The following is a 20,097-nucleotide window of genomic DNA, read 5'->3' on the forward strand; positions in this document are numbered from 1 at the left end:
CAGTGTTTCAAAAGAGTTATATGCTTCTTCTGTCCAACTAAACCTGCACTTTTGTCCTCCCTTTATTGTGTCAAGCGTAGGGGCACAAATATGGCTAAAGCCTCTTATAAACTTCCTATAGAAGGTAGCTAAGCCATGGAAACTCCTAACATCATTCATTGTCCTAGGTGTAGGCCAAGACAATATGGCACTCACCTTTTCTTGATCCATTTTCAATTCACCATATGAGATTACAAATCCCAAGTAAATGATCTCTTCTTGCATAAAGAAACACTTTTCCAAGTTGATCATTAATTTTTCTTCATACAATCTTCTTAGGACCAGGTCTACATGTTTTAGATGTTCTCCTTTGGTTTGACTGAAAACTAGAATGTCATCTAGGTAGACTATAACAAATTTCCCTATGAAATCCCTCAAGACTTCATTCATTAACCTCATAAAGGTACTAGGTGCATTGGATAAGCCAAAGGGCATGACTTTCCACTCATACAACCCCTCATTTGTTTTAAATGCAATCTTCCATTCATCTCCCGGCCTAATCCTAATCTGATGACAACCACTCTTTAAATCAACTTTTGTAAAATATCTAGCACCCCCCAAACAATCTAACAAATCTTCAATCCAAGGCATAGGAAACCTATACCAGATAGTAATCTTGTTGATAGCTCTTGAATCGGTGCAAAGCCTCCAAGTGCCTTCCTTTTTGGGTGCCAAGACTGTAGGGACTGCACATGGGCTCAAACTTTTACCAATCAATCCGGATTCCAATAATTCCTCAACCTACTTTGTCATCTCAACATTCTGATCCGGTGTGAGCTTGTATGTTGCTTTATTAGGCAAGGTGGATCTAGGTATAAGGTCTATACAATGGTTTATGTCCCTCATGGGAGGTAGTGACCTTGGCACGCCATCAGAGATGACACCCTTGTATTTGTCTAGTAGTTGTTGCACTGCAGGGTCAATCAACCTCAATTTGTCCTCTTTCTTATCCTCAGACTTCTCCACCTTTGTTACTGTTGGAATAGGGATAAGGGCATAACAAACCATGCCTTCATTTGCCATGTTCTTCATGAATTGATTCCCTCCTAATATCAACACCTTGGCCTCCTTTTGTTTGGTCTCCTCCTCATCCTCCATTAAAGGTAGCAACTCAATCACCTTACCATCCTTGGTGATGGAATATGTATTCCTAGCACAATCATGTTGTGCCTTCAAATCAAACTGCCATGGTCTCCCAAATAGGAGATGGCAAGCATCCATCTTTGCAATGTCAAACATCAACCTATCTCTATAGGTTCCAATATGGAATTCCACCCAAGCCTACCCTTCCACAACAGCTTGTTGTCCTTGTGTGAGCCATGAGACCTTGTAGGGGCAAGGGTGAGGTAGTCTCCTCAACTTCAGTTTCTCTACCATCTCTAGAGACCAAAGTTCTCAGTTGAACCGGAATCTATAAGGACCTTGTAGACCTTTCCACCTGCTTTGCAAGTGGTCTTGAATAGAGACTTTCTCTGTGGGGGTTCTCTATCAGACATCTTCATAGTGGTTACTACCCTTTTGATCATCAAAGCTTCGCCTCTTTCAGGGTATCCATAGCTGTCAGGGGTATCGACACTTTGGTATGTGTTTGCACTTGCCACACTTTGGCAATCAGCCTCTAAAATCAAGTTATTTCTTTTTTCTCCCATGGAACTAGTAGGTTTATCCGAGCATCTAATGGCCATGTGTCCTTCTTGATTGCAGTTATAACATCTGATTGGACCTCTACCTTGATATCTCCCTCTAAATGGTGGTCTTCTTCCTCTGAAGTTACCTCTCTGATTGTATCCTCCATTGTTATTGGAACTACTCTCTCCTTTAGTGCCTTCTTTACTAGTTTCATTTTGATTTCCAAAACCATTTCCTTTACTTCTGAAAAAAATTCTTCCATCCCTCTACTGTCTTCCTCTTCCTTTATTATTATTCTCATCTCCTTTTGATCTTCTCTTCCACCTTGATAGCAAGTTGATGGCATATACCAACGGTATCCGAGCTAAGAAGGTTCAATTCTTCTTGAATGTTGTACCTTAATCCATTCAGGTACTAGGCAACTTTCTCACTCTCTTCCTCTTTTGTTTTAGACTTCATGCATTGCCTTTGGAACTCCTCAGTATATGAGTTCACATCTATCTCCTTTTTCTTGAGATTTTATCTCCTCTTATGGAGTTGTATTTCATAGTCTTTGGGTACATAGGCCTCTTTGATCAAGGCAACCATCCTCTTCCAAGAAACAATCTTGGTCTTATTGTCCTTCTATCTTTCCTCTTGGACAAAGTTCCACCAAGTTAGGGCTGCTCCCTTCAACTTGGACTTAGCAATCTTCACCTTCTGGTTTCCTGGAATGTCTTCAGACTCAAAGAAACTAGACAAGGAGTCTATCCAATCCATCACAACATCTGGTTCCATTTTTCCAGTGAAGGTTGGAAAATCAATATTTTGCTCCATGGTTCTCCTCTCCATGGATTTGAGGGCATTAAGGAAGTTCCTTTGGTCAGGAGGAATAGCCTCTTCCTTCGACATAGGGATCTCATCCTCATCCCCTTCATCACCACTAGCAGTGCCTCCATCTTCCTTCCCATCTACTCTACCTCTCAACCTCTCTAGCTCCCATTTGCATTGCCTTACAAGCAGTGGCCTGCTCTCTCACAATCTTTTCCAATTCCATGTTGGTGATTGGTCCTCTAGGGACTTCTTCTTCTTGTCCCTCTGACATCTTTCAATCCTCTGTCTCCTTACCAAATCCGTTACTAGCTCTGATACCACTTTATGCAAATCCCCCCTTGCAACCTGCTAAACACCTCAAAATTTATGACACCAACCCCCTAAAACAAGAATGGGATCCTATCAAGGTAAGGCTCTACAACTTTGGTTCAATCTTCTCATCATCTCCAAGACTCTTGCCTACTCAATCAGGGGTATCTTGCTACAACACACTCCATGATACCTCCAAGGGTTAAAAATCATTTTCATACTGGTTTTGGGTCATATAAGACTCCCTAAGTTCATACAAAGCACTGGTTGCAAGGTTACATGCCTATTCCTTAAGAAACTCACTCAATTAGGCCTAGTTGCTTGTAGCCCTATTTAGAGGGTAAAGAGACCTTAAGTTAAAAAATTTCCAAACACCTTGACAAAAAAATTATGGATTCAAACACCCTTTTGGAAGCTATAAAAGTCCCCAAAAGGAAGGCTCAAGGTCTAGAAAATAAAGGCATTTTCCGGTAGGATGTTGACTGTCCTGAAAGGGCTAATTAGGCCTCTTTTGTGAAGCAACTATGCTCAGATGAATGAACCGGACAATTAAAACCCCATGGGAATGTTGGGAACCATAAATAAATAGGGATTCCAGGGTTACACGCCTAGAACCATCACCATTTGCACACAAGGTACTTTTGTTTGTTCAAGGTCTAGGTAGCCACATAGAGATGTCTACCTAGGGTCGCTCCAAGCACTTCTCTCCCTTTCTCCTCCTAAAAAAAACTCTTGGAATCCTATAATAAATTGACCATAATTTCCTTTCACCAAATCCCATGAGCCTCAAATTGGTAAAGCGCAAGATATGGCCATGGAGGAGGAAAAACCCAAGGTAAACCCTGGTTTTTCGGGTACCTACAGTAAAACTTGAATATCAAGAGAAATACACACAATCAAGACTTAAAATAAAAACCAAAACAGATTTAAATCTCCTCTCCAACCAATTCACATCATTGGGAATGGTTCTCAATCCATACAAAAGCATACCATGGACCAAAACTCCAGAATTACAAGAAAAACTCAAAATTCTATTAGTGTTTAGGCATCAAAACTCTTCTCCGTACAATCAAACCTTGGGAATTGGATCCACGAGGTGTATAAACTATTAAACAACTACTCCCAACCAAAAATCAAGAGGTTAGAGCCATTGGAGGAGTTTCAAATTAACAAAATGCAAAAAGTGCTTAAAAGTTGCTCATGACAACTTTTGCAAAAGTTGTCAAAATGTCATCTTTCGCCTCCTAATGCCTTGGATCAAGTTTAACCCCTCCTAAAACATCTTAAAACACTAAAACCAACACATTTGATCCCCTATTTTCCAAAAGTCCTAATTGGCTCATAGAAATGCCAAAATAGGAGTTTGGCTCACAAGATGGGGTTCATTATTACAAACACATAATGCAGGATTGAAAACCTATACAAAACATTCTAAAGACATATTCAATGCCTTATCCTCCCTTCTCAAAGTCAGAATTGTCATCTTGAAGGGTTTGATGAGGTTCTCCTGCACCAATGCTCATCAATTATATTTGGTTTTTTACTTTCTAGGTGTGGAAGTTGAGTTCAAAATATTTTCTAATGGAATTTTCGTTCCTAGACCATAGAAAATAAGGCTCTTCCACAAAATCAAAATTTCCTAAAAATTTCACAGTTTGGAAGATTATTTGAAAGATTCCTTTACAAAATTTGTAGCTCAAAAAAAAATTATTGAATGTAGTTGATCTTTAGCATTCGCCCAAACTTTTCGCAAACTACTCTCCCAATAAAACCTGTCAATATAACTTTTAACATAAGCCCTAATGAGTGGATTCCCTATGCTTTCTCTCTTTACGATGTGCCTAACTTACCTATTGTCATGGTCCCTACTTCCCTACCAACTTCTATCATTTCCTCCACAAGTAATGTTTAGACAGTCATTCTAAAGTGAGGTACCAATAGAGTTGTTGATTGTTAAGGCCTTCAAGCTGAATTTATCAAATATGATCCAGATTCCTTGGCCTCCCCTTCAACAAATATTTTCAACAAAGATGTTTGTTCAAGGTTTCGCCAATCTTGGTCTCAACATAAATTCATTCTATTCATGGCTCTAGGAATCTCTCCAATCCTAGCAACTATAGGACTATAATGATTGGTCATACATTTGTCAAACTTTTTGCCACAATGTTAGACATGCAATTTTTTTATGAGTACCTAGAGAAAGGTAATGTTTGAGCTTGTGGGAAAGATAGCTTCAAGGGAGATTATCAAACCACTAACCACATATTTACACTCTAAGCTATTGTTGAGAAGGCTCACCACCGCTCTTCCATGGTCTTTTGTTGTTTATAAACTTTTCAAAGGACTTTGACTCAATTGGGAGACACTTGCTTTTCCAACAAAAACATGATGTTGGCATTTTAGATTCTCTCATTAGCATTGCTTGTAGGTTTTATGAAATTTATTGGGAAGCTTCATGCTTGCAATATCTTCAACTTGATGAGGAGAAAATTTGGGGTCAAACAAGGGTGTCCTATCTCCAACCCTCTGTAACATCTACATTGATAAGTTGGTGGAGCTTCTTTGACTATATACTAATATGGATGATAGTTGCAATATTACATGAGGGGTTATTGGTAATATACTTGTTGATGATATTGTTCTTCTCTCTCATTCTGCAAAAGGGTTGCAACATTACTTTCTTTTTCACTCATCTCTTCATTGGTACTTTAGAGTTGTACATGCCATCATCGATCCCTTTTGCCAACCCCTACCTTCAAACCGCATTCCTATCATTTTTTATTACCCCTGTCAACCTACCACCCTTGGAATTATGAATACCATTAATGACTACATTAATGTGTAGCCTTCTTGTTCCCCTTCAAATGCTTAATGCCCACAGAGATTTTTTGTAGATAGATCATCTACTTCACATGCCACACATTTTCCAATTTACTTTGTGTGTAGTAATTGAAGTGGGCGATGATCAATTGAATGGTAGTCTCTTTGTTAAGAATATAGTGGCACCATCATTTGATGACTTGTATGAGAGTGCAAGGCTCCTTGTCATAAGTTGAATAGTGCCACAAGGTATCATTAATAGAGTTTGAGTGATGGGAAATAGGTTGGCCATGCTAAATTAGCATGATGCCTAGTACATAATCAAATGCATCAATCTAAATATCAAATGATTTTGCAATATTCACTACAGTAAATGCTAGCATAAAGCAGAGGTGTTGTTTGAGGCCATTAAAGGCATTTTTTTGTGGATTCCATAGCAATGTTGCCTTGTTTCATATAACCTTTTTGAGTGATCAAGGAACATGTGAAAATCCAAGGACTAACCTTTTATAGAAGTTCTCAAGTTTGAGAAAGTTGTGCAACTATTTGAGTTTGCATGGGTATGCTAGTATCATGTCACCTTTATTTTTCAAGATCAACTTGAATGGGAGAGTGGTTGATAATGTAACTAAATTTGCATGGTTCCAAAATTTCATTTGTTAAGGTTGGTTTGCAACTTGTGTTGGCATAGCATATGTGGTACATGTGCAATGTGTAACATATGATCTTCCAATATTGTATAGGATAGGCTAGTATTTAATCACATTGATTTTCTTTGTATCAACATGAATGCAAATGTGGTTGATTATGTAACCAAGGTGTTAATTTTGTTTGGTTCCAAAATGCATTTATCAAGGTTAACTTGCAACTTGTGTTGATGTAGTGTATTTAGTACTTGTGCAACATGTAGCATGTATTCTTTTAAGATCTTCTCAAAGATTAGGAAGTCATCCATGTAGACAATGATAACATTTTTTATCAAGCACGGGTGTCACAAGAGCATTAGAAATTGTCAAAAGGCATAGCAATCCATTCATAGAGTCCTCACATTTTGAATATAGTTTTCCAAAAAAAAAACTATTGGATCGAAATGATGATATGTTGATTTGGTTTAGTGTGCCTAGAGATGACCCAAGTGATTGTTGATGTGTAGAAAGAGATACATGTTCTTCATTGAGATCTTGTTGAGACATAAGAGTCAATGTAGAGTCACCATATGTCGTCTTTCTTAGGTGCAAGCATAATCAAACTACCACAAGGATGAACTTGACTTGATACTTCTTGAATTTACTAATTTTTGGACTTTGTGTTGATTTTGTTCTCCTAAAATAATGTGTTAAAGATATATTTGGAATAAGAGAATTGACAATCAAGTCAATTTTGTATTGTATGAAGTAGTGCATAGGAAATCTTATTGATAAAATATCAATGTGGCTTCATGTGGGATTCCAAATGGCATTGAAATTCATCCTAGTATACTTGAAATTGAACTACTTGGATCCATCTAGTAGGAAATGCTAAAAGAAAACCAATAAGCACCATTGTAATTGGCATGCGTATTTTTATTTTTTTTAAATAAATCATCGTCGGAATTCTGACATCATCCCAACTTTGCACCGACAACCAAACCGTCGGACAAATAGCATCCTCGTCGATGCATAGTTCTTGGCAAGCGTCAGAATTCCGACTCCAATTGAAGAAACATCCGACGAGGATGTTGTATGTCCGACGACACTTTATTGTTGGACGCTCGTCAAAATTGTCATCGCTGCAAGTTCCTGGTAGGCATCGGAATTCCAGCGTCCATCCGATGAGGATTCTTTACGCCCGACGACATTCTTTGGCTAGATGAGCGATCATGGCCATCATCGGAAGAGTTCAGGATGTCGTCGGAATTCCAACGTTAGATGGCACCATCGAAATTACTGATGACGAGTCTTTGACGGCTTCATTTGTCGACAGTCTGATGAAAAATAGTCGAAATTCCGACGATAGGCTGTCGGAAATCAGCCCCAAATGTACTAGTGATTCCTCCATTTATCCTCTTCTTGGAGATAATTAATGAATTTTATTTGTTGCATCCTCCATTTGATCCTCTTTTCTTGATATGCTTGATCTTTGTAGCTTTTTCCATTTTAGCTCATCTTATCCTTTACTTCTAAATGGCAACTTTGAGTTGAGTTTGATCTTGGTCGTTCAATGAAATCCAAATTTCTATAAACTGAGGCCTCATTCTTTATTCGAAGGGAGAGTGTGACAATAATAATCTTGGAAGAATCATGATATTCTCACTATCATTCTATCTAAATTGTCCTTTCTTTCATTCATATTTGTGTACATTGCAACTTGAGAGAGACATATCAACATTAGAGAAGAAAGAACTAGTGAGGCTTCATCAAGGAGCATGGAAGTTATGGTTTGATTTATGTTTTTAATTACACTTTGTTTTGATGGTCTTATTGGTTAGATTGGGATCAATTAACATGATTTTATGAGTTTCATTATTTTCTTTGATCATGTTTACAGTTGATTCCTAGTTGACATTGATAGTAAGGTTGTTTGTCAGAACAAGTCCGAAAAAAGTCTGATGGCTTTTAGTTAAGTGAATTCAAGTGTTGCGGTTTGGAGGACATGTTCATATGGATCATGCAGTGTTCCAATTCATATTTTAGATGATGTTTTGACAAGCAAGTGAAGTTATGTTTCTTTGTGTTTTGTGTTGCTAGCTAGTATGGTTTATGACTGACTATGGTATTGTATCCTACTTGGATCATATTCTTTTGGTTTGGGTTTGCTTCAGAGGATGAGTATGGTTAATGTTTTGGATTTCACCTTGGTGTGTGTAGATCCATATTATGCAATTTGCATTGGAGATTTTTTTTTTTACTAACTAGGTAACATGGTTTGTAGGAATTATCAATTTCCCAATACCTACAAACAGCTATAAACCTTCACAATAGAGAATATGATATTTCACCAATAGATGAATGATATTGAGATAAAATAAAATATACATGAGATTTTCTTATAAGGCAATCTAGCAGTTATGAGAGAACCAATGAGGTGCAAGGGTAGGTACAACTACCTGCCAACTAATGGCATAAAATACTAAATGTTGGTAACTAATAGAATAATATTAACCTTACCTAACACCTAGGAAATGATAATTTGCCTAAGTAAACTTAATCATGTGATTAAATATTAATTTATTCCAACACCCACCCCCCCCCCTCAAGCGCAACTTAGGAAGTACAATTATTATGCAAATATGTAATATGGGTCCTGACTACTGGGCCATGTTAGGTACCTATGTACAATGCAAATGTAAATAAATGAATCTTTCACAAAGTGGAGAAAAGGAAAAAACCATGTGGGATAAAACTCCTCTCCAAAAGAGAGAAAACAAACAAACAAATCATGATGCACGAAGGACTCAAGATCCCCCGAGAACTACATACATCATGTATATACAATCAAGTATCCCCCCATAGAAAGGAAAGAAGGAGACTACATACCCCCCCCCCAAAAGAACAATATCCCATTGAAATGGTGAGTGTTTGAAGGCAAAACATAGTCCAATGCCTACAAACAACATTTCTTCCCTTGGGAAGAAGATAGACCAAGTAAAAATTCAGGAAAGCTTCCCATTTTGTATAAGAATTGGTAGGAAGAAAAATCCAAATGTAGGATGATGTTTCTAAAATTTGCTCATGTGTTGCCAAGACCTTGGAAGATGATGCTACAAACCAATTAGGTGCATACCCAATCATAAAAGAAGGAGACAAACAAAGAACCACTAAAATTCGATCTTGAACAAGTTCCCAAGACAAAGATGAAGTGACAATGTTGGCACCACAACTATCATTAAATAGGATATATGCCTCTAAAAAATGAATAGGATTCTCCAACCTCAAAGAAGACATCACATAAGAATGATCAAACTAGACCATAGAATATGATAAATCAAGTGAAGGGGGGGGCTCATGATTTTCAATGTCCAAAGACAATGTAGAAGAATCTCCAAATTTGATGAAACTGTCATCAAAGAGAAGAAAAACCCCCTCAAATGTGTCCCCTAAATTTGAAATGTGAGACTCCACAAACAAAGTACCAATGTCTGGAAGTAGGAATCCCAATCAAGAAGACAAATAGATACCTTCTACTCAAGAATGATGGATCCCAAGTGAAGGTGAAGGTTGGTTAACTATCTCTGATGAAGAATCAGGAAGCTTTGAAGCATTTGCAAACTCCTCCAAAGGATCACAAACATGGGTTATTGACTATGAAAAATGAAGAGGCACAATGGGGTTGGATGTTAGGGTTCCCATAGATACTGAGAGGGGGGGGTGAATCAGTATCTGACCAGTAATGAGATTTTCTTAAAATAGAACATGCAGAACATAAAGTAACAGTATACTGGTATGCAAGAATTAATGTAAATAACAGAATCAAAAACATCCACATGAAAAGAACACCATAACACAAGATGTTTAACGAGGAAACTCGGTGTGGGAAAAACCTCTGTGGGATTTGTGACTCACAATATTCACTTACTGGCCAATAAGAGAATATTACTTACAATAGGGGCCTGCACATGCAGGAAGGCCAACTGCCTAGAGCACACTGCTCAATAAGAAGTCACACTGACTTACAATGAGGATTATGCAAATCCAATGATCTATACTGCTTTACAATAGCATATTCAATGCCAAATTCAGTACCGATTCTTGCTTTGTTCTTTACATATACCCTTGACCCACAATTCGCACATTAGGTCTGCCTTATAATTTTCTTTATGCTTCCTATCCATATCCTACAAATGACTACAATGATATCTTTTATATACAAGAGTCATTTTACAATTTGCCAAGTCGGCTTACAATAATAAACAAAATATTACATTTCAAAAATCCTGTCAGCCTCTATGCCGGTATACATGTTCTCTTCTATGCTGGTGTACATCTTCTGTGTCGGTGCCGGTGTAGATTGATCTTGCTGATGTCAGTGCACTGTCTTGTTTGAATAATGCTTTGCCGGTATAATGTCTTGCCGGTGCCATAGGATTGCAAGGTTGCCATCAATGACAAAACCTTCAATCACATACAATGTCTCATTGGAGTGTCCATATGCCAGCATTGGAAAGAGGAGCATTGAGAGATGGCGGGGTATCATGATCACCATATGTCTTTCGAATATGAGTCCAAAGAGAATGAGGGCATTCAAAGGGAATAAGTGATTCCAAAATGTCATCATATAAATTTTCAAAAATAACTATAAAAACTACAACTCTAAACCCTTTTCCAAATACTATACTCACAAGGTGTGCTAAGACAAGGAGCTTCATTATACAAATATGGCAATAGTTGACAATCACTAAGATGAGTGAGAATAAAATCACTCCAGTGCCTATAGTTTCCCCTCTCCAAAATAATTAAAAAATCCATTACAATGATAATTCTTCAAAAATCACAAAGATAGTACCATCACAAATAATAGAAACCTCCAAAAAATAGATAAACCTGATTTTTCAGCAGAATATGATAGCACCACAAAAGCGGATAGAAGCGACGGGCTAGTGGGTCAATCTGCTAATGATATAAACTTGCCACCAACAGATCAACAATACTAACAAAGGCAAATTGTTACCTATTTAAAGTTGATAGAGGAATTTATAAAGATGGCCAATCAACATCAAGTTGTGCAACCTCCTCAAAGATTTGATCACCTATCAATAAACAACTCCAAAAACAATCGTTGCCAACGGCTATAGCTATTCTAGTTCCAAAATGTTATATCTGTACGTTGTGTTATATGACATTTGCATGCTATTGACCATCGATAACGTGATTAATGACTGTGATTTTTACAAATGTCATATAACACTACATAGGAATATAACATTTTGGACCCAGAATAGTTGTGTCCATTGCCAACTGCAAAAAGATATACTAATAGGTGATACCACTTCTTAAAAAAAACTAATCTAGACAAACATGAGCCAAATCAGCTTTCACATGAATAGAAGAGTTTGATTTGTGAGTAGCCATAGAGGGTGATCACACAATGCTTGTTGAATGAGGACAAAAATCTCACATGTTAAATCATGCACAACAAAAACCTAATGTCGAACAACTCTGATACGACCTATGTAGCCAATAATGATCGAAACACCATTGTAGGAATCACGGATTTGAAATGGAAAACATAAGATCCACAAACTATAGAAAATAATAATGAAAAATCCAACCACAAACAAGTAAACCGTTGGTAAGAAAACAGTGCAAAATGATATAACTGGGAATTAAATTTGAAATTGGCAGAGTTGCACCAATGAAATGGTGCTTATATTTCTAATCAATTCTCTTGGGACCTCAAGAATCTGATGAATGCTTCTTAGAAGAAAACAGGAAGGAGCTGCTAGATGTTTGCTCCGATACCATGTACATATTATCAATTTCTAAAGACTTATGAACAACTATAAAGATTCACAATAGAGAATGTGATATTTCACCAATAGATGAATGATATTGATATAAAATGAAATGTACATGAGTTCTACTTATAAGGCAAGAGCAGTTATGAGAGCACCAATGAGATGCAAGGGTCGGTATAGCTACTTGCCAACTAATGGCACAAAATAATATTAACCTTACCTAACACCTAGGAAATGATAATTTGCCTAAGTAAACTTAAGTATGTGAATTAATATTAATTTAGTCCAACATGTTTTGATTCTTATCAAGATGTTTTGTTTGATAGACCAACCTTAGAGAATGTTTTAGCATGTGCAGATTATTATAATTGTTTGGAAAGGATGTGTTGTGATGTATTTGGGTCCCCTTTGTCTCCTGGAGTGGATCGTAATAATTGTTATTGGTCTAGGTGGCCAAATTTATGTAATTGTGTCTATTCTATCTGTGGCTGACCTAGCTAAGGGTTTTGATGATTATCTTTTATATAAAGGAGTACGAATGTATGAGTGAATGTTTGGAATGTGTGTGGATTAAGGTGAAGAAGTGTGCATGTGATTTGCAAGTAGATTCAGTGTTGGAGATGTACAAAAGATTGTTGTGAAGTACTTCAATGATGATATCTTATGTATTCAGAGATTATGTTTGAATACAGATGAGTATACCATGATATTGATCACTTGACACATTGGTTCAAGGATGATTTCATGATCAAGAGATCTTGTTCAACTCAATTTAGCTATTCCTCTCTCCATCGGAAGACAATGAGTCTATTGGCATCTTTATGTATCTTGCTCTAAAACAATGTGTTCCAGCTTTGCAAGTCTTTTGTATCGTTTCCTAAGTTTGTTCATCTTAGTTCTACAAGTCCTCTCAAGAGAAAAGGATTCTGGAAGCAACATTGTAACTAATTATATTTATATTGTGAGTCTCATTTTCATCATGGTTTTTCCCTACTTGAGTTTTCCATGTAAATCTAGTGTTCATGTGTTTGTTTTTGAATAAGGGAAAACAGGTTTTAAGGGGACTAGAAACCCCATACAACAGATTTTGAAGGAACCCGAAACCCAAAACATTTTACTAGGATCTAGAACCCAACAAAGCAGGTTGTGCAAAGATATTAACAATGAAAACCATGGCCAAAAACCAGCACAATTAACCCAACAGCTTCCAACAAAAGCAACGAAGTTGTGAAAAAGAATAGACATAGAAAACCATCAGGCCTACAAGATAAAGAAATGGTAGAAACCCTAAAGAGACAAGCTGTCTGGGGAACTACATGCACCCCAAAACAAACAGAGCACAACTGCCCACAAGGGTTAAGACAACCCCCTCACTTAGGGTTTCCCTTTGGGACCCTTCATGTGGGATTGAAGGGTCATGTCAAAAGAAGGCGAGGACCTCTTAGACCATTTACCTTTTACCGTTATCCAACCATCTTCAACTTTAGCAGCCTCATCTTGCCACTCCAACGAATTTAATGTAATAAAATCAGCAGCTAAGGGATAGCCAGCAAGCAACGAAGCTCCAGCAGGCATAGCGGGACTTGGGTCAGAAACACCCCTGGAAGCAAGCACAGGGTGCCATATGCTTTCATGATTTATCTCTATTGTGATTGTCATGTATTTGTGTGGTGTACCTATTATACCTGTTCCTGCAGCACAAAACACTCAATAAATCATTGCAAGCATGGTTAGTAGATTAAATCAATGAAACGTAAAACCATAGCTAATTGACTTATTGCCTCCTAGTAAATGCGAGTGTGGATTTTGCTCTTAGATCTTAGTATGCAAATTCTAGTGACTTGACTACACTTAGATGGAGGATTTGAATGATTAAGATGCATGATCTAGCATGATATCATGATTAAGCTATATGAATTCATGATTATCCTAGCATGATTAAGCTAAGAGTTAAGCTGAAATGAGCATGATAACATGCTAAAACTGATAAACTATAAGCTAGATGCCTATAGTAATAATGCAAATGAGCTAAAATTGAGCATGAATTAGTAAAGTGGCTGAATTCGTGGATTGGTCATTTGTTCTCCAAAATAGGGTCTATTTATAGGATTTTCCAAGGCTAGGGGTGAGTTGGCATGAATCAACGGTTGAGATTGATCTGAAGATATCAATGGTTAAATTGGAGGAGGTTGGCAAAGGGGGTTGGATTAAAGGGAACACTTAGTGACAAGTGTCACAAAGGTTCTAGAAGATGTTGGATGAAAGGGGACATGGTGGTAGGTAGAATGGGTTAGGTTTAGGAATGGTTAGGTTTAGGAGTGGTAGAAGTTAGGAGAATTTGAATTTAGAAATTCAAATAATACGAAAAGGATAATTAATCTCAACAATTCATGAATGATTTGTTTTAATTAATTAGGAGTTGGAAGAAATGATTTTGGTGGAGGGAATTAATTAATTTGAATTAATTAATTAAAGGGGTGAAATGAAATGAACCTATTTAATAAATCCTTAGATTTATTAATAAGTAGATGAATGAGAGATTTAATCAAATTGCTTAGTGAATTCAATTAAATTGGGGAGGAGGGATTAATTAAATAATTGCTTATTTAATTAATTATCTTCAGACCATTTTTAGGTGTATACAGTGATTATCAAGTTTTGGTTTAAAGTTTAAAGATCATAAATTAAGTACTTTTGAGGTCTAGGCTAATTCACGCCCCTCTTAGTCTTGTGGTGTATTCAGCAAAGATGAGGGTGCAACTCATTGTCACTTGTTATTTGAATGATACCTATTACAATAAATTATTAAATTTACACCCCAAATCATGGTATTCACTAGTGGAATGACAATGAATAAGATAATACTTACAAAGAGAAAGAATTTCTTGATTTTGTTTATGATATTTTCTTATATTTTTCAAAGGGAGTAATCGATTTGGCTTGAAGGTCAAACAAACTACTCTCTTGTTGTGATGAAAAGTTAGGAGAGGAAGATATAGATGTTTTAGACAATGGAGGAGACGATGTCAACAAAGGAGGAGGTTGCAAACCTACACCCTCTCTAGAAACCTAGCAAAATTAGACATAAATTAAACACATCCAACAAAGTGGGTCCAAACCTAGTGTTAATGTATACAATTTATGACACTATAGTAACCAATGCCACAAATTTGGTCTTTTTATTAAGTGTAATGGTGGGAAAATAGGGTTCACAAGTTTAGGCATGCAAACTAGGAACTAGACCTATATCCACCATTTACATAAAGGTGAGGGTGAATCTACTTGGCTCAATCACAAACCTGATTGAAAAGGATTGAGAACAAGAGGGATTAAGCTCTACTTTGTTTGAGTTGAAAATGAACTATGGAAAGTTGTAAATTAAATGCAAGATCTAGGGCTAAAAGTGTGAAATTGACATAAATTAACATGAACAAGTAGTTTTAGATTTGATATGCAACCATAAACATGGATCTGGATAAAGAAGTTAAGGAGAACCTATGTCTAGAATCTGGACCTGAAAGTGTGAAACAAGAATGCTCCAGGCAACCTTGTCCTCAGAATATCAAATGTGGACAACAAATATATTGTCAGGATCAAAATGCAGTCTAGAATGATATCCTAAAGATTTGTCGAACATAGGTGTGTGGGGCAACCTTGTCCTTCACTTTTTACTCTTGTAAAAACTAGATTTGATTGAGATTGAAATTGAAATAAAATGAAAGTGTAAAGCATACTTTTTGAGGGCATAGGCTAGATCTAAATTGGAACATTAAATTCAGTATGTGATACTTCATGGAACTTTCCTTGAAGTCTTCATGCAAAGGTTGATGTTGTCATGTAGGAATGTAGGATGTCTTCATAATGTCTTGATCATCGATGTCATCTTGAATACTTAAAATCTGAATACTTGACCTTTCCTTCTCTTCCTTGATAATGCTTGATTGCTTGATCATTTGAATTTGAATAATTGAGTGGTGAAATGTAAGATGGATGTTCAAATGAGGGGGTGAAGCTTGCTTTTATACCTCTCCTTATCAAACGTGTGTGAATTTTCGAGACAAGCCAACACAGGAAGGAAATTCCTGCTCAAATTTTATGATCATTGTCAGGTCCAAACTGGGCCCCTTTAAGTGGGACAAGGGCATCAAGGGTGTCATTGTCCAAGGACAAGGGTGCATGGGGTGTCCTCGTCCAACCTATTAGGACTGAAATAAAGACCAGTGAACAAATGCTAGGTGACGATTGAGATTTGAAATCAGTGTGAATAGAATCAAATATGGTCAAAGCATGGAAACCCAAAACGCTAAAGTAAGGCCTAAATAAGGATAAAATTGTATAGGAATGCAATTTACAACACTACATTAAGAAGACCAACTAGATCATGTAAATCAACTAGATAAGGCATTTACTCTATACAATAAAATTTTCAATTTTGATTCTGTGTCAGCAAGATATACTCATGTGATATTCTAGTCAAATATGTGTGGCGTGTCTATTGTTATTTTATTGCTTTAAATTTTTCCTTTCATCAAACAAAAACTGGAACCTCTCCACACTTTATCCTTGGGGAATAGGATTGTGGAAGAGCAAAGGATAGAGATATAGGATAGAGATATATAGCATTATGTGGATATGTGAAGAAGGCCCACATGAGGATCAATTTCAACTTTAGAACATTATCAGAATGTTGAATTTACTTAAATTCTTTACATTGCATCCAATAGCCATATCCATTTGATATCAATCTGTCAAGACAATATAGAAAAGAAAAAGATCAACCAGATTACTAGATAGGCCACCAAACGGAACGATATCATTCAAACCCTTGACAATGAAGGGAAGATCAATAGAATCAACTACCATTATGTTTATACTATGTAAGCCTATGGTGGACATGTTTGAACTGTAGGCTATTTTTCTATGTACAGTTAAACCTTTATGGACTGTTTAGCAGATACATGTTTCAGTTTTAGTTTATACGACTGCTTCGTATTGGCAGTTCTTTGTCTTGGTGTTCTTAGACTATAGACTGCTCAGTATTTCATTTCAGCTTTAGACTACATGACTGCTCCACGCGGTCAGTATCAGTTGTCTTTGCTATGTATGGGTTCGTATTATTTTATTTTGGTTGTCATACTTCTCCATAGCCATGTGGGTATTTTGATTTTTTGGATTTTTTTTTTCTTTGGCAAATCCATTTTGCTCTGAACTCTTTATGATATTTATTAAGATTTGATACACATAATGGCTCATTAATTAGTATGGGTACCAGTAATATTACTGCGAGACCCATCTTCACATATAATGAACGGCAGAGGTCAGACACTAGTAGCGAGTTAAACTTATCAAATTCTCCTTCATAAACTTTATACATTGTATAAAACATTTCTTCTCAGATCTTTCACCACTATATTGGCTCTAGTAATTTTAAAAACAAGGCTTGACAGCACATGAGAGGCATGCAAACTATTGACAAGTGTCAAAGAAGTGTGATTTCATGTATTGCAGTGATTGCAAAAAATGCACAAAATGGTCTGGTTGTAGAGACTTTGAACTTACCAGCAAATTAAAAGTTCCTCTAGCACAAATCCCTCCCCATGAGCACTACAATTTGAAAGAAGTCGAACATGGAGCATCCTTACAGGGCCCCTTTTTTCCTAGTCTCTAATCTCTTTCCTCTTTGTGTGTTATCTCCTCTCGTCCATTCTCTTCCTTTAATTTTTATTTTTTGGTTTAAACTCGTCTCTTGCGTACAAATCTAATAACTAACTTATATTTCCCCTCACACCAAACTTCATTGCCTTATTGTAGAACAAGGGCGGAAGATTTAATGCAATGCACGATTTGTATCCTCTAAACTATGGACAACGAAAAATTGGGGGAGCTACTTCAAGCGGGTGCAGTGCTTCACGATAACTATGTTATCTCCCCAAGGGCCCAAACACAGGTCCCATTCTTCTAATATTTGTATTGAATTTACTTATTCCTCCATGACATTATGGATTCTATTTTGAGTTATCTCATGGAACTTTGACTTGATGATCATATAAATAATTATCAATTTGACTTTATAATGCACATGTAGTTGTATTATCAATTTGACCTTATAACGCACATTTAGTTGTATAGAAACCTTGTATTACCAATTTGACCTTATTTAACACACATCTAGTTGTATAGACACCTTGCAAGGAGAGACACATGTAGAGAGAAGCATATTGGAGATATAGATAAGTACAAAGGGAAGGAGAGAGATAGAGAGAGGTGAGATAGAGAGAAGTGGAGAAGAGGGAGGTATGGAGGCAAGGAGAGGTGTGTAGAGAAAGAGAGGGGGGGGTATAGAGAACTAGAGTAGGGAGGGAGTGAGAGAGAGGTAGGTAGGTAGAGAGAGATAGAGAAAAGTGGCGAGGGAAGGAGAGAGAGTGGGGGGAGTAAGTAGAGAGAGGGAGAGAAAGAGGGAGAGGAGGGAGGGAGAGGAATGCAAAGAGAGGCAAGGAGGAGAGAGGGTAGAGAGAGGTGAGATAGAGATAAGCAACAAGAGAAGGGAGAGAGAGGGAGGGGGAGGGAGAGGTATGTGAAGATAGAGGAGGAGAGAAGATAGAGATAAGTAGAGAGGGATTGGGAGAGAGAGATATAGAAAGAGGTGAGATAGAGAGAAGTGGAGAGGGAAGGAGGGTGGGTGGGAGAAATGGTGTGCTTGACATTGTTAGGCTATGGACCCTTGATGTAGTATGGGATAAATCAAATCCACTTTCCAATTGCCTATTTATTAGAAGAGTAGAGAAAATAATGTGATCCACGAAGTAGTGCACAATGCACTAACATTCCTTTTCTATTTGGCATGCACTATGGGCAAGTGGTAGTTAGCCATTGTGGATTCGATAGTCTCTCACTATGTATATGATCACCACTATGTATATGTGATGTATGCTGGAGTTAATCACATGTATATTTGATGTAGGTTGCAACTAGTCATTTTATACTTGTGATGTATGTTGGAGCTAGTCACTATGTATTGTGATACAACTATATGTTTGAGCTATTCACTATGTATATGTGGTGTATTCTAGATCTAGTATCTTGTATATATGTTATGTGTATGTGTGATGTACATACACTTAATTCAATCAGTATGGGTTTGAAGGATTATGGATAATATGAGTCCTATGTATTTGTGTACTTGTGTACACTAGTGACTCATGATGTTTGGTAGAGAACCAACAATTGATGAAAAATAGTAATTATTCTACTATAATTGGACTAAGTTGATAGGTTATCCTTAATGAATGGTTATGGTTTAAAGGTGAAATCAAAGATATCATACAAGAGAAGAAAATGAACTCTCTCTAGCATTGACATGCAAACTATAAGGCCTGTGATTTCCCAAAGAAATACACAGGCAAGGTCGTCATGGACGAACCCTCAAGGTTTAGGTTTGGGTCTAAGGATGATCCTGACCCTAACATTTGGGAGCTTACCACCTTCAAGTGTAAGCATAAGTAGTGTAGAATTGTTGCCACTAGGGTTATTAGAGAAATTATGAATTGAACACTTCTAATCTAGAATGAAGATGCTTGTTTGATTAAGTTAGTAATTGTTGGTAATCATTGTGTAAACAATTGTAGTGACCAAGGGTCAAAATTCACCCTCAATGATGATAAAATTTTTTTAATTAAATTCAATAAAACAAAAAGAGTTTATATAAAAAACCACTACGATTCTTAAAATATATTATACTCCTCATTACAAGTTTAAAACTTAAATATTATTTATTTTCTACATACCCTATCTTTAAATTCTTGATGAAAATAGATGTTGAATAAATTCATAGCTTTCAAATTGTGTATGTTTTTTTCTAAATGTGATGAATGCATTGCATCTAGGTTTAATTGGCTATATATTTTTTACTTTTAATGTCATGTAGAAAAATTATAAATATTTTTTTATTTAAAAAATGTGTCAAACCCACTTGTGCCATTAATTTATATACAAAATGTGATGAAGGACAATTTATGTCATTATTAGATTGAACAAAATAACACCTATTTGTATTG

Source organism: Cryptomeria japonica, chromosome 3 (genome assembly GCF_030272615.1).
Source record: "Cryptomeria japonica chromosome 3, Sugi_1.0, whole genome shotgun sequence".
In the NCBI taxonomy this organism is placed as follows: Eukaryota; Viridiplantae; Streptophyta; class Pinopsida; order Cupressales; family Cupressaceae; genus Cryptomeria; species Cryptomeria japonica.